Here is a 15,886-nt window from a genome sequence, read left to right on the forward strand (position 1 = left end):
AAAAGTGAGGGACATCAAGAGCAAGCTCGAAGCAAGCAATGGCTGAAGGCAGGGAAGGAAGGTATTATCAAATGTCATCATGGGGACACCATGACTGCCAAATGCCAGTCAGATCTGAGTCAACATTGGGATATTTTGGGGACATCATGAAGACTCTGAAGGCTCAATGGTTTTTCTCACCAGGACACAGTCCTTGCATCTTCCCTGAAGTCTTTCAGGTCATGCCCTTTGCTGAGCCCTCCTACGTGCCCACCTTAATGTCGCTGTGTCCAGAGACCCCCCACTGCTGGTTTGAGACAGCTCCCTCTTCCTTCTACCTGAGCAGTCCTCCTTCTGCACCAAGATTAACACTCTCACCCACAGTTACAGCCTCCCCACAATGAGCGTATCCCCCATTGCTCCTGGGCTCCTCCACCAGCCTTAGGCCTCATCCCCTCTTGAGATCATTGATGGCTTCTTTTCAACGATAGGAAGGAAGCTGAATCCCTGTGAATATGGTCTGTATGGCATTTAGCAACTTCCTGGGAAAGAGGGGGGCAAGTGGTCAGGACTGTTCCTGGATTGCAGCCTTGAAAATAAGGGACATAATTGCAGAATCTAACTTTTGGCTGAGATTTCTCCAAGTGCCATATTTAATGTGACACCACTCTGTGGGGGTTGCTCTCGCCCTTGGTTGGTCAGAGGTATCTGGAATACCCAGAAGTTTCTCTTGAATTCCAGAGAGAAGCGAGGGCCTTCTTGGGGCAGATTGGACTCTCTGGATTTGGGCCTGATGGAGACAGCACTTCCAGGGTGAGCAGATACAGGCATTCTGGAGTGGGCAGAGAAGCGTCTCGCCCGCTCGCAAAGCGGCACCCATTTCCACGGGCTGACAGAGTCCTATGCGGCAGAGGGACTGTGTCCTAGCAAATGAACGTGTTTTGGGTGAAACACAGTTCTTCACAAACTTTAAATGCAAGAACTTAAAGACTGACCAGTTCAGATAGAATTGGCTTAAATAAGCAGACTGGATACCTGGCTCAGAACCTGCGAGCATGAGGATGCAGCAGGGCTGGACCAGGTGAGCGTCTCTGCCCCCAACCCTTATGAGTCAATCTTTCAGGGCACAGCAAAGCCTTCATCAGTCTTGGTTTTTCTTGGGATTAAAAATAAATTATGTAATGGATTTTGAGTATATGGTCTCTAGTGTCCTAATTTCTCTTGAAGGATAGAAATTATCCAATAGGAAGGGAAATTGACAAAAAGCCTGCATTGACTCCATCAGTTAATCAACAGGGATATATCGGCAAGGTGATTAACTCTACTAGAAGACCACAGCTCTGGCCAATTCTATTTTAAATCTAAGTAAGCGTGGTAGAAAATGTATATTTTCAAGTCTGGCCTAACAGTTATATACATACACAGATTTCATAGATTGATTCAAAGGAAAGGTATCTTGGGAGAGGCAGTTTGTGTCATTTATTCATTTCTTGAAAAATTGAGTGTTTGCTGTATCCAAGCCACCATTTTTAGCATTTTGGGACACACACCTTACACACAGAGACACACACAGACACACACCCAGAGACACTTATACACACAGACATAGGCTAATACACACAGAGTCACACTCACACAGACACACCCAGAAACACTCAAACACACACACACAGTCACACACACAGAGTGACACTCACACAGATACACACACAGACACAGTCACATACAGACATACACCCAGAAACACTCATACACACACACAGTCACACACACAGTTACACTCACACAGATACACAGACACACAGACAGACACAGTCACAGACATACACCCAGAAACACTCATACACACACACACACACACACACATAGAGTCATATACACAGTCACACTCAGACACACAGACAGGCACAGTTAAATACAGACACACAGACACACACCCAGAAACACATACACACTCACAGACATAAACTAATACAGTCAGTCACACACACACACCCAGAAACACTCATACACACACACACACACACACAGTTATACACAGAGTCACATACAGACACACAGACACACAGAGACATACATATATACACATACACACTTATTCTCTGCCCTTCAGGAATTTTATATCTACGTAAAATTTTTGACGTCTCAAGCAAATGCACAATAGCAATTTAAAACAATTTGGTTGTAGGGCAGAAAAGTGCGCTCCCTGTCTTTCGGGAGACTGGCCTGGGGAAGAAGATAATTGGGGCTAAGACCATCTATTAGCTTCTACTCCAGTGCATGTGTGGTGCTCATCAAGTGAAAAACCACCCCCTCCAGGCCCCTCCCCATGGTCCTACTGGATTATATAATGGACCTCAATAACTCCAAATGAGCTATTATACTCTGCCATATAATTATATATTTAGGACACATGTAGGGTTAAAAAAAGAAATCCACAGGAAAACACTGAAACAAATTGCAGAGCAATTTCAGTGACTGATTATATTTAAGCTGCAGTGTGTCAGCTGTTCTCATATTTTTTTTTCAGAGTTCCTAAATCCGTTAGACAATATTCTGAAGCTATCAAACACTGGTCTTTATTTTTGAATCAAAGTCATTTTAGAAACCACGTCCCTGATCTTTTCGAGACTCATAAAATATAAAAATGGCATCTCACTTATTTTTTTTGGACAAGCTTTTTATCTTCTTTGTCCTCTTCAGATAATAAAAATACTAACAATAACAAATAAAAGCAGTTGTCATTTACTGAGCTCATGTTCTCTGCCAAGTACTGTGGTATGTATTTTATATCAACTCATTTTAGTTTTCACAACAAACTTAGGAAGGAGCCATTAGTTGTATGAAGTTCCTGTGGTTGAGGAAGTTTAAATATCATGTTTAAAGACACAAAACTCATAAATGATGAAGTTATGACTAGAACTGGGCTAATCTATTCTTATAAGTTTTAGCAAAATGACAGCTATAAATTTCCATTTCCTAGAGTATTTTCATATGTGTTGTCTCATTGATTTTTCACAGTCCTGAACATAGATCAAGGCTCAGTAGAGTGTGGTTGCGATTTTACAGAGGGAAACCCGAGGCTCAGAGAGGTCATGATTTTCCCAAATACAGCTCACTTCCCAATAGGGCTGCTGAGGCCGTGGCCACGCTCCGAACCAAACAAAACCAGTGTGCAAATTGGGCCATTGGACCCAGCTCCAGTGCTCATTCACGATCCCACACTGAAAAAAACAAGAGAACAGAACAAACGCACATGCAATACCACCTATGGCATCAAGGAGGTCTTTTTTCTCAAGTATGAGCTAGGCTTTTCCAGCCTGGCTGGAAAGCCTAGCAGAGAATGGGGTTCTCTGCTAAGGTCAACAAGATGCGGCGCAGCCAGCGCTGGCTGCTACCTGCAAAGCTGCTTAGCACGCCCCACTGTGTGTTTGCCCAGGGGAGGACATGCAGCCCCAGGGGTCTGCTTATGATTCCTGCCCCTGCTTGTCTCTGCTGCTTGCAGCCAGAGCTGGCTAGACATGGAAAGCCAGCACCGAGTTCCATTGCTTCCATTTGGCACCAAGTGCCTGATGGAGCCGTCCAGTCTCAACAAGAAAGGGGCCTGAGGTGTTGGGGCAAAATGAGGGTCCTTGCTTGAGCTCACCTTGACTCTTCTCACAGGCCAGGACATGAAGGGAGGGGAAACGGAGCAAAGCCAAGAGACAGGGAAAAGTGTGGGGAATAACCTGAGGGCTGGAGGGCTGGTTGGGAGGTGCAAGGGGCGGTCGCGGTGAAATCTGGCCTTACGGGCACGGTGCTAGTGGGGAGAACGTTAAAGGAAGTCACTTTAATCTTCAGAATGAGCTCAGAGGTCCACAGGGTGGATATGGAACCCCTATTCATTCATTTAATATATGATTAGATGTCAGTGTTGTTGGAGTTACATTTTAGGAAATGACTATTCATAACGGAAGTCCTGGCACGGTTTCTTTCTAATCAGCAAAACAGGGTGGTGGGCTCAGCTGTGGCACCCTCGCAAGAGGCTCTTAATTTACGAGTGATGTTAAATTATGCTGGCTGCCAGATAGTCAGATACGGGAAGTGATACAATAAGTCATTGGGGATGTGCTAGTTCTTCTTTTTTCATTTGACAACCACAGGAAGTGGCCATTAGCCAAGCCATCTGAGAGAAAGCATCTGATTGCTCTGCTACGTGCACAGTTTCTTGAGTAACTGCAAAAGCCTGACAGGAAGGACTGCGGGGGTGGGGGTGAGAAGCAGGGTGAGGAGGAGGATAAGAGATCTGGGGGTCAGGGCCCTCAGAAGCTAGCATCAGGATGGCTCACGTGGCTTGTTTTTCGCAGGCTCCCTGGGGACTATTCCAGGTTGGGGTAAGCCTAGTCAGGTTTGTCAAAGCCCTACAAAAATAGTTCGTGTTATTTTTGTGGCAAATCATGCACAAAGAACTTATGAATAACCAATTTCTTACTTGGCTCTTTTCTAGAAAGGGTAATTCAATACAATGTGCTTTCCAGTCTGTCACGACTGCACGAGGGCAGAGACAGATTGCAGGTGGGGCAGGACTTTGTAGCCAGGAAAAGCTTGACTGCAGAGGGTAGCCTGTTCCTCAACCTTCTGAAGCCCTGACTGAGACTTGAAACTGTAGAGAAATTAGCAGGATTCTGGGGAGTACAGAGTCTGGAGAGAACAGAATGGAGTGTGCATGTTTGAAGGATGTATAGTTTCTAACAGCAATTTCAGTGCTTGTAGGCAATTTATGAATATTCGAGAAAGATGCTGCCGGAGATGGTATTAGGTAACAGAAGTTACAGACAGTGGGGCCCTTTATGTATGAAGCTGATATTATAGGAGTCCCCTTTCCATCTGGGCGGTATGAATAGGCTGCAACTTACCCTCCAAGTTAGATCCTAGCCATCTTAGCTTCCTTTCCTGGCATGGCCAGCCATTGCTTTTTGACCTCTTTGAAATAAATACTTTCATGCCCATAAAAAGAGTGTTTTTTTTTTTTTAATTAAGAAAAAAAGACTTTGATTGGATGTTTCCTAAGCTTTCTTGCACATCGGAGTCACTGGGTGATCTTGATAACATTCCAGTGCTTTTCTTTTCTTTTTTTTGTTTTTTTTTTTTGTTGTTTTTTTTTTGAGACAGAGTCTCGCTCTGTCACCCAGGCTGGAGTGCAGTGGTGTGATCTTGGCTCACTGCAAGCCCCACCTCCCGGGTTCACGCCATTCTCCTGCCTCAGCCTCTCCAAGTAGCTGGGACTACAGGCGCCCACCACCACGCCCGGTTAATTTTTAGTAGAGATGGGGTTTCACTGTGGTCTCGATCTCCTGACCTCGTGATCCGCCCGCCTCGGCCTCCCAAAATGCTGGGATTACAAGCGTGAGCCACCATGCCCGGCCTTCCAGGGCTTTTCAAAGATCATTTTCTCCAACTCAATGTCCCTGCATTTTCCAGAGTTTGTTTGTTAGCATTGGGTAGCAGTCAGTTGGTTATTTTGCTGTAACAAACAACCCTGATGTGTCATGTTGGAGGGGCAAGGAAGCACAAGCCCATCTTATTCCCAGAAGGAAAGCCAGAAATATTTGTAGGAAAGTGATAGCTATGCCACAGGGATTATTGATTTTGCATTCTAGATTCTTTTAGTTTGAGTAATTTCTTCCAGAATTTTTTTTCTTATAATTTTGAGAATTAAGAGATAATGGAAATGCTTTCTGGAACCAGGAGGGTAATACCTCTCGTTTTCTTGGACACTTTTGTGACCATTTTCTTAGTTTTGATTACTCCAGCAGTTAGGAATTTTTTTTTAAAAAACAAACAAACAAACACACCAAAACAATAAATCCTACTGGTAGATCTGACATAGCTAGTGATTTTTGCACAAGGGCAAAGGAAATCAAAGAGCATAGAGCCTCTGTATGGTTTTGGGAGAAGGTAATCTTTCCTCTTGGACTTGCACCCTCCATCTTATTGGCCAGGGTTATAGGCCATGGCCACCTGGGTTACAAAGAAGCCTCTCTTGCAGACGAAGGGAAGGAGAAGGGAGAAATGTAAATGCCTTTGGTGGAACCAATGCGCAGTGTGAACCTTCAGGAGTAGGCAAAACATGTGCTGTAAACTCCAAGTCTAGGCCTTGGGCTATTGTCCCTGATAGTTCAATAAAACTCTCGAGTTAATCCCTAATAAATTTGTGACTGGCATGGCCTGCAGGTTTTAAGCCATGAAAACAGTTAAATGACCTCACATTGCAGTGTGAGCATCCATTTGGTAACCTGGGTCACTCCTTACCATTTACCCACACCTAGATTTTGGGTCATGGTGAGCTAAGCAGAGTTGGATAGAAATTGAATATCAAAATGGAAAATGTCTATACCAAAGTGATCCATCTGATGAAATTACAGTTCAGAGACATTTTATAATAGGGCTACAGAATATTGAAGCTGGATGGAAAATGTGCAATGGAGCAGTTACAGTTCAGCATCCTCTGCTGAAGTGAAGCAGAGAATTAAGACAATTACCTAGTACTTCAGGCAAGAAGAGGTAGTGCTTGTCTTTCTGAAAATAACCTTCCTGAGTCCTGTAGCCTTCCCCAGGCCACCAAAGATAACATGAGGCTATCCCCATATTTCCCCTGGACTATTGAGTTCATTCTGGAGGAAAATGGCTCTCAGGAGTTAATGGCATTAAGATGTGGCCTGGGCTTTTGGCTGGTAGATCTTCAGTGAAAGCAGATGGCCACAATGGTATTAAAACTAAAGACTGCAGTAAAGCTTTTAATTGAAAACAATTGGACCCTGCTGGATGGTAATTACCTTGGCTGCTTGCAAATAATATCCTGCCCCTGATGCCATGAAAGAAAAGCTGAGACGGAGTGAACAGGATCTGCTTGATGTGCATCTAATAAGCATGGAAGTCCCCAAACTACTTTCTCTAGGGGTCCTCCAGTAAAAAGAGTTAGAAATGAAGAGGAGAGCTTGCTGTAGCACAAATTGTAAAGACAAAGCGTTCATTTAAAAAACAATCGAATGGGTCCACATTTACTTGGAGAAAATTGGAATTCCATATCTTCAGGAAAAAAAAATGATACTTTAAATACTTCTTTTTTTTCTCAGTTAATGATAAACGCTAATGAGGAAGATGTCTCATTTGGATGAGTTCCTTGTAGATCTTTGTGCTGCGATGCCTGAGAAGTCACAGGCATTGGACAGTCGAGGCTGAACTGTAAGGTTAATTTTCCTCTTCACTTAAAGCTTTAACCTCTCAAAGCCACGATGGTTCAAATAATATTTAAATGTGGACAGTAGATATGCAGGAGGCAGTGACGTAATAAAGTTCCCAGGGACTCAGGCTGGAGGTTAGACTTTGTGGGCAAAGTTTGACCACAGGCTCCTTTCTAAAGAGTCTTAGAAGGGAAGACTAGGGGCGGGGTGGGGTGGGAAAGGTCTTAGGAAGCCAGGGGCTGAATGGCTCCCAGAAACCACGCCTGAGATCTGAGTGGGTTCACTGCACGGGGCTGCAGCATCGCTGCTCCTGCGCGGCCTCCAGATGGTCCAGGGGACCCCACTCACCTGCCAGGTAGGAAAGCCCTGCTCCTGGCCTTTTCCTAGATCCTGGCCAGCACTGGGATTTACACGCCCGGTAATCACGCACTGTCAGGAGGCCGCTTCCCTGAACAGCCTTATCTCAGCAGTAAGGGGCACCCACCTGCCCACCCACCCAGGCTTGCCACGGTAAGTCGCCTCCACCTCCCAGCAGCTCCGCTGAGGCTTAGGGTGGGCACCTGGGAGGATGCTGGCCCTGCCCCATTGACGTCATACCACCATGTGACTCGCCCTGACCAATGAGAGGCAAGCGGAAGTGACGGTTATTTCTCCTGCGTGGGCGCTTTGGCAACGCACCTGTGGATGCCTAGGCCTCTTCCGTTTGCCTGTGGGACTGGCGATACTCGAGGTAGTGGCTACTGGGGCCAAGTCGTGGGTGACCTGCAGTGCATGGGTAGAGTAAGGTGCCTCCGCCCAGTCTAAACAGCCCTCCCCAGAGCTGGTGGGTTCCCAGAAGTGGTGCCTGTTTGTCAGTGACGCCCCGCGGGGACGAGGACGGAGTATTATGCAGCGCACTGCGCCTCCTTGAACTCTGCAGATGCCGGGGTTAGATAGGAGCACCGCGCCAGTCCCCAGGCAGTGCTGGGTGTGCCTGGGACGTCTACCTTCAGGCCCTCTGACTCTCGCTGGGTTCGCTGTTCCGGGCAGTGCTGCAGCGCAAAGGCGCCAGGCCTGGCGTGGAATCCGAGCCTGCGCAGGGCCGTGGCTGCGTTCACAGGGAACAGTGACCCCATCGCGGCAAAACATCTAACTTAGCTTCACATACACGGTAATCGTTTATGGAGCAATAATAAAGCACAAAACATAAAATCCACGCGAAAAGGAAAATGTGCAAACACGATTTCTTTATAAAAAAGAAACACTGGCCTGGCGCAGTGGCTCACGCCTGTAATCCCAGCACTTTGGGAGGCCGAGGCGAGCGGATCACGAGGTCAGGAGATTGAGACCATCCTGGCTAACACGGTGAAACCCCGTCTCTACTAAAAATACGAAAAAATTAGCCGGGTGTGGTAGCAGGTGCCTGTAGTCCCAGCTACTCGGGAGGCTGAGGCAGGAGAATCACTTGAATCCGGGAGGCGGAGGTTGCAGTGAGCCGAGATCGCGCCATTGGACACCAGCCTGGGAGGCAGTGTGAGACTCTGTCTCAAAAAAAACCAAAAAAAAAAAACCAAAACAAAACAAAAAAACACCAATAAAAGAAAAACTCCCTTAATTGTACTTTGGGAGCTAGGCTTGGCTATTTCCTTCCTAGAATATTCTCCTGTGTTCTCGGCAGTCTAAGTTGTGTGCTGTTATGTTTGGTGGACATCACTTTGTACTCATTACATTTAATAGGGGCACAATTCGTTGGATTTCCCGAGGTCTGATTCGTGATGGTTTCTGAAGCAGCTCGTTGATGTTCAGTTCTGGAAAGTTCTCCCTTACAGAGCAGCGGGAATACTTTCTCAGATACCCTGTTGCCTTTAATGGTTCCACACATACCATTCTCTGTTAAGCAGCAGGTGAGCAGGAGGGGCGCTGTACAAGTCTTCAAGTTCTCTCCTCCAAAAGGCAAGATTCTCTTGTAACCATCTAATATCTGGTCTTGACAGTTCAAAGATAAGAGCTCTCTGGGGCCTGAGACAAGCCTCTTCCTTTGGGGAGGAGCCAAGTTTTAGGAAATCTGCCTTCACATTAAAACACAGTTTCTCCTAGCAGCTCTGACTCGTTGGGCTGTGGGTCCTTGTAGAATGTCTCATCCCTCTTTATGTGGTACCTGTTTGAATGTTTGAAGGCAGTGACCCTCATCCTCTGAGTTATTTTCTTCACGCCTTTTTTGAGCATGGAGATGTGGTCTTTCTGCAGCCTTAGCAGTATTCCACTGGGGACCAAAGGGAGCCCATGCTTTGAATACAATTTTTGAATCATTCTATTCGTCCTGTTTAGCCCTGAACATTTCAATTTTGGTGGCAGTGCCAGAATATGTGAATAAAGGACTATAATACACTCCTTGATATTGGATTTTGTTTGAGAAAGATGTAATGGAAAAGCAAGTTAGCTTGAAACATCCCATAATTTTTCATGGGTAGTTACAATAACTACTTGCTGTTGGTATTATGCTATATAATTGCACAGTGTAATTGCTTCTTGTAGTCCTATAGTATCTGTTCTATAGCATTCTATTTTATAGGTGTTTTTAAGGTGTATTTTTTTTATCGATTTGGCATACACACAGCAATAAACTGCTGTGGAATTGATTAGATAGTAGAGTGAAGCTGAAACATTTAGTGCATTGATTCTTAATCTGTAAAGATGTTTATTTGCAGTTCTGCATATATTTATTACTATGGTGTAAGTAATGTTAACATTAAAAAGAATATTTGGGGTGTGTGTGCTTCTAATAATAAATTAAAAGTTCCATTGTGTGTTAGTTTGTTCTCGTATTGCTATAAAGAAATACCTGAGACTGGGTAATTTATAAAGGAAAGAGGTTTAATTGGCTCATGGTTCTGCAGGCTGTACAGGAAGCACGATGCTGGCACCTGCTCTGCTTCTGGGGAGGCCTCAGGAAACTTTGATCATGGCAGAAGGTGAAGGGGGAGCAGGTGTATCACATGGCCAGAGCAGGAGGAAGAGCGAGGGTTGGGGAGGTGCCATACACTTTGAAACCACCAAATATCATGAAAATTCACTCCCTATTGCAAGGACAACACCTAGAGGATGGTGCTAAACCATTCATGAGAAATTCTCCCCACGATCCATTCACCTCCCATCAGGCGCCACCTCCAACTTTGGGGATTACATTTCAACAGATTTGGGCAGGGACACAGACCAAACTAGATCACACCATTAGCCCTTTCCAGATGCTTCCCAGCTTAATGTAGGCCAATAGTAGAAAACCAAGTGATGACTAGAAGATCTCTTAGGCAGGGATGTTGATACCTTGCATGTTTATACCTTTTCCATGCCTTGCACAGTGCTGTGACAGTGTAGGATCATGACTAATGTTAGTTGATTGAATGACTCTAAGGAGGTTATTGTTGAGTCTTCCAGAACTAGTACAGTCAAGTGGTGAATTTTCTTCACCTTTATTTTCCTTGAGCAAAAATGGAATGATTCCTGTTGCCTCTTTGAGAATGAGCATCCTACTATAAAAGAGCATTTATAGGCTTTCTCACTGGGTCCTTGCTAAAGATTTCCTGCAGTTCTTTTTCATGGTCTTCTTTAGTGTTTTACTAATGTTTTCTGATGACTGTTATAATTTATATATATGAATATTGTCTGTCTTTAGACATTATTTTATTTTGACTCGTCCCTGGTCCTTCTTTCCATTTTGCTTCTATTGGTGACCAATGATAGTATGTAGTTAGAATACTGAATTTAATTTTGGGGATGGATGGCACAAGGAGACTGGTAAGATGGAATGGAGGCTTGTTCTTTGAAATGACATTAACCTTTCAGGGTTATCAGGGAACTATTTAGTACATTGATCCTTCAGTTTTTGAGTTGTTCTCATTTTCTGTTTCCACATTTTGATCTGGTGAGTAAAGATCAGAGTGAAGAGGGGGAAGATGGGATGTGATTGGAGATGGGAAAGATGGATGAAGAGATGACATGGGGAAAGTAGATCTAGTCTCTCTGGGTCCTGGCAAGCTCACAGATAGATGTGGGCCTATAAATGGCTGAGAGAGCCTGATTTAGTTTATCACTGTTAGAGGTAGTTGACTGAGGTAGCCAGGAAACGTTATTCATAGCTCTCAGTAAAGTGAATAATTTACTCCCTTCCCTCTGATAGAATGAAATCTGTAAAGCCTTTGGGACTCTTTGGATAAAGTGTTCTACAAACATGTCAGATGAGTTTTGGTTTTATTACAGAGACGCCTGGGATAGAAAATGGGAGTTAAGTTAAACATAAGGATTTATTTCCTTAGGGAGCCTCTTTTAACATAATTATTTTTAAGAAAACAAATATGTGATAAAAGAGTTGAAATCATCTACATATTATAAATTTGGTATAGTTACATTTTGAATGCAGGTGCAACTCATTTTTTGGTAAATAATTAATATTGTATCTGTAGACTTGCAAAATCCCATATTATCACTTGAATGCAATGATTCTTAATGCATGGTCTCTTGCTGAACCTGTAGTTACTGGGTCTTACAGGTGTGCACAGCAAGCACACTGTACCAGTCACTGAGCTCTACTGGAAAATGGAAAAGCAGGTGATGTGCATGTGTGAGTGAGTATGAGTGTGACTGCTACGGGAGGAAGGAGAAGTAAGGGCAGTGGTGGAGAGGGAGCAAAGGGAAAAAGAGAAAGAATTGGGATTCTTTAGAGGAATTGTCTTCAAGTTCTCCGTTTCTTCCTTAAGCTGAGGTGCTCAAATTGAACATGGTGTTAAGAGTATGACCATTGTTATTGGCAACAGTTACTCATATTGAAGTGCCTATGTATTGTTGAATGGATGGGAACATGATGAGAAGCTAACAAAGCACTTTGTACTCTTTGGAGAATGGCATTATGTTAATGTCATCCAAAATAGAAGTAATATTCAAAAGAAGGAAATGAGAAAAGGCAAAATGATATTTAATAATAGGAGATGGCTTTGAATGAGTTTAGCATTGTGGCCTGGTAGCATAATTTTAAGTAGGTCAGTAAGATTTCTTTTCTTTCTTTTTTCAAAATTGGTGTTTTCTTATAGTTGCTACAATTGATTGTTAGTGTAATTGACCAAAAGATATTCTTGGACACTGCGTCAGAGTCATAACTGTAGAGGTCAGGTCTGGTCAAGTGAAGGAAACATTTGAACTAAGTCATGTATTATAATATACATAATGTATAATCATATATAATATTTTTATATATTTATATATAATTCCTATTTGGTGTATGACATATTACATATACATATTATATGTATACATGTTATGTTACATATTCATACATAATACATAATTAATATATACATATATAATCATAAGGCTGGGCATAAAAGGTGACACCAGCTGCAGGCCATTCATCCACCTGTCAGCCACCTCCCCAGGAGTGATCCACTAGCAAAATTATTGCTTCCTGTTCCCATGACATTATGTTCTGCTGGCCTAGAGGTCTTACTTAGTTCAAGAGGGAGGAATGCTGTCACCAGGAAACACAACAATGATTCCATTAAATTGGAAGTTAAGATTGCAACCTGGCCACTTTGGGCTCCTCCTACTTCTAGATCAACAGGCTAGGAAGGGAGTTACAGTGTTGGTTGGGGTGATTGACCTGGACTATCAAAATGAAATCAGACTACTACTCCACAGTGGAGGTAAGGAAGAGTATGTGTGGAATACAGGAGATCCCTTAGGGCATCTCTTAGTATTACCATGCCCTGTAATTAAGGTCATGGAAAACTACAACAACCCAATCCAGGGAGGAGGACTACAGATGGCCCAGAGCCTTCAGGAATGAAGGTTTGGGTCACTCTAACAGGTAAAAGAACCACGACCTGCTGAGGTGCTTGCTGAAGGCATAGGGAATACAGAATTGGTAGTAGAAGAAGGTAGTCATCAATACCAGCTAGGATCACGTGACCAGTTGCAGAAATGAGGATTGTAATTGTCATGAGTATTTCCTCCTTATTTTGTTTAGAACATGTTTGTACACGTATAGACTTGTACTAAGAAAATCTTTTATTTCCTTTCTTTTATCATGTGACATAAGATTTATTGACTTCATATCAGCATTTAAGTGTTGTTAACTTTATGTAATAGCATTTAGGTTAAGGATTAGTATGCTTCTGGTTGTATGAAGGATATCTGTATTATTAGGTGTAATTATGATCTTATTGTTGTCTTTCTTTGAAGATTATATATGATTTCAGGCGATGTGTATGGGTTCAAGTTGACAAGGGGTGGACTTGTGATGATTAATATTGAGTGTCAACCTGATTGGATTGAAGGATGCAAAGTATTGTTCCCGGGCGTGTCTGTGAGGGTGTTGCCAAAGGAGATTAGCATTTGAATCAGTGGACTGGGAGAGGCAGACCCATCCGCAAGCTGAGTGGGCATCATCTAATCAGCTGCCAGTGTGGCTAGAATATAAGCAGGCAGAAGGAAGGTGGAAGGAGCTGACTTGCTGAGTCTTCTGGCCTTCATCTTTATCCTGTGCTGGATGCTTCCTGCCCTCAAACATCAGACTCCAACTTCTTCAGCTTTTGGACTCTTGGACTTATGCCAGTGGTTTGCCAGGGGCTCTTGGGCCTTGGGCCATGGGCCGTAGACTGAAGGCTGCCCTGTTGGCTTCCCTGCTTTAGAGGTTTTGGGGCTCGGACTGGCTTCCTTACTCTGCAGCTTGTAGACGGTCTATTGTGGGACTTCACCTTGTGATCCTGTGAGTTAACACTCCCTAATAAACTCCCTTTCATATATATGTGAATCCTACTAGTTCTTTCCCTCTAGAGAACCCTCACTAATACACCAGGGTAATGGAACACTTAGAACACTTTCTTTGGAAGTAATAGTTACTGTCGAGAAGTTTATTTTATTTACTTGTAAAACCTACAAAGTTGAGTGGCAACAAAGCGATTGATAATTTTTGGAAAACATTGTGAACACACCCTGCTATCCCATAATTACTCCATGTTCCATCTCATGAGGAAACCAGATCTGGTTTTGATCTTAGGGGTTACACACATAGCTCGATAAGATTATATGTGTGGTGAGTGGAGATTCAGATTCCATTAAATAGATTGGGAATTGTTGGACAAATTCTCCACTTAGGCTTCTGAATTCCAGATGGATAACATATTCAGGTGCTCAGTGGATGCTTGGCTATGAGTGACTAATCCAGATTTCTGGTTTATCAGCTTTGCATGATAGCTTTGGTTTAATGCAGGGTAAGAAAACTCATAGTTTGTTCTGACATGCTGAAGAATAGCTTGCTGTTGAAGCGGGTTTCCTCTTATCCTTGATGATTTTCAGAAGAGAAAGCCTGTGAATCTTTGCTTGGGTAGTTCATTTGAAACAGGTCATTATTGTTTTCATTAAGCACAGACAGGTAAGAATGGTTTCCTGAAACATCTGGTTTGGAGCATTGGCCTCAGGCTTCTACATTCATGGTCATAATAAAATCAGGCTAAACAACCACCTCTGCAGTCATGTTAGAGAAAGGGTTTTGCAGAAAAACAAGTAATGTAGCAAAAAAGTGACAAATCAGTAACAAAAGACCAACCTGACTATTGTTGCCTGGCTAATGGGATAAGGTGATTGTGGTTGTCATTTTGTCATAGTCAAGAACTGTTGCTTATTCATTTTCATATACACAACACTTTGAACAGTAGTTGGTATGTTGTTGTCAGTAGAAAGATGTTTGTTGAGTGAATAACTCAAAAAAATCAGAGGTATAACAGTAGCAGCAGCATTCTCTGAGAGACTGACTGCTCATTTAAATATTACAATACGGCATTAGCCATACACCTAATATGGAAAAGTATGCAGGGGTTCCTTGCTATTTTGCCACATAAAGATGATAGTGGGCAGAATTCTAAGATGACCCCCAATGACTTATGCCCTTGTATAATCCCCTCCTCTTGGGTTTGGATGGGACCTTTAACTTGCTTCTAACTAATAAAATATGGTAAAGGTAAAGAGATTTTGTAGAGTAGTTAAGGTCCTTAATCAGTTGACTTTATAATAATTGAAAGGAAGATTATCCTGTGTGGACCTTAATTTGAGAGCCCTTTGGGTTCCAGTACCAGAACAACTAGCAGCCCTGTCCTAACAAGGAACAAAAGGAGCTGGATGTGGGTGTTTTCGGTGTGCCTTTCATGGGACACTTCTGTAACCTGGTGGATGGCCTAATGCCTAGTTGTCTGACCCATGACCAGGGGGTTCCTTACATGGGAAACTTGTTTGTATTGGCAGACACCCTTGTGGCTCTGTGTTACCTGTGTCCAGTTTATGATTACCTCAATCCACCACCACAATAGGAAACAAGCTAAAAGATTTTTACTTACAGATCTTGGGCAAGGAGGGTGTGATGATGTGGGAGGGCAGTCCTCTATCCTCAAGTCAGGCAAGGCAGGAATGAAGAGTTGGGCAGAGAGAGGGTGTGTGTGGCAACTAGCAGTATATATAAGGGGATAGGCTGTGGGCCCTCCAAGTTCGGGGGCAAATGCCTGAATCAATGGTCCCCTTAAAGGAAGTGGCAGGAAAGGGGACCCAGTCTAATAGGCAGGAGAGATGCCTCTAAGTTCTCATCTCTGGCCACCAGCTTGAGCCATGTAGGTGTGGTGTCAGACTGGAAACTGCCAGGGGTCACTGAGCCCTGCTTCTGCAGG

The 15,886-nt window shown here is 43.5% G+C and overlaps 1 long non-coding RNA gene across 1 annotated transcript; it reads right to left on the reverse strand.

Moving 5' to 3' along the window:
- Positions 1–609: 609 nt before the first annotated feature.
- On the reverse strand, positions 610–7,721 carry LOC129037814 (uncharacterized). Its single transcript, XR_008502996.1, has 2 exons — positions 7,551–7,721; positions 610–902 (listed from the first exon to the last, which is right to left on the reverse strand). It is a non-coding gene; the product is annotated as an uncharacterized LOC129037814 (long non-coding RNA).
- Positions 7,722–15,886: the final 8,165 nt, after the last annotated feature.

The sequence above is a fragment of the Pongo pygmaeus genome, chromosome 5 (genome assembly GCF_028885625.2).
Source record: "Pongo pygmaeus isolate AG05252 chromosome 5, NHGRI_mPonPyg2-v2.0_pri, whole genome shotgun sequence".
NCBI lineage: Eukaryota > Metazoa > Chordata > Mammalia > Primates > Hominidae > Pongo > Pongo pygmaeus.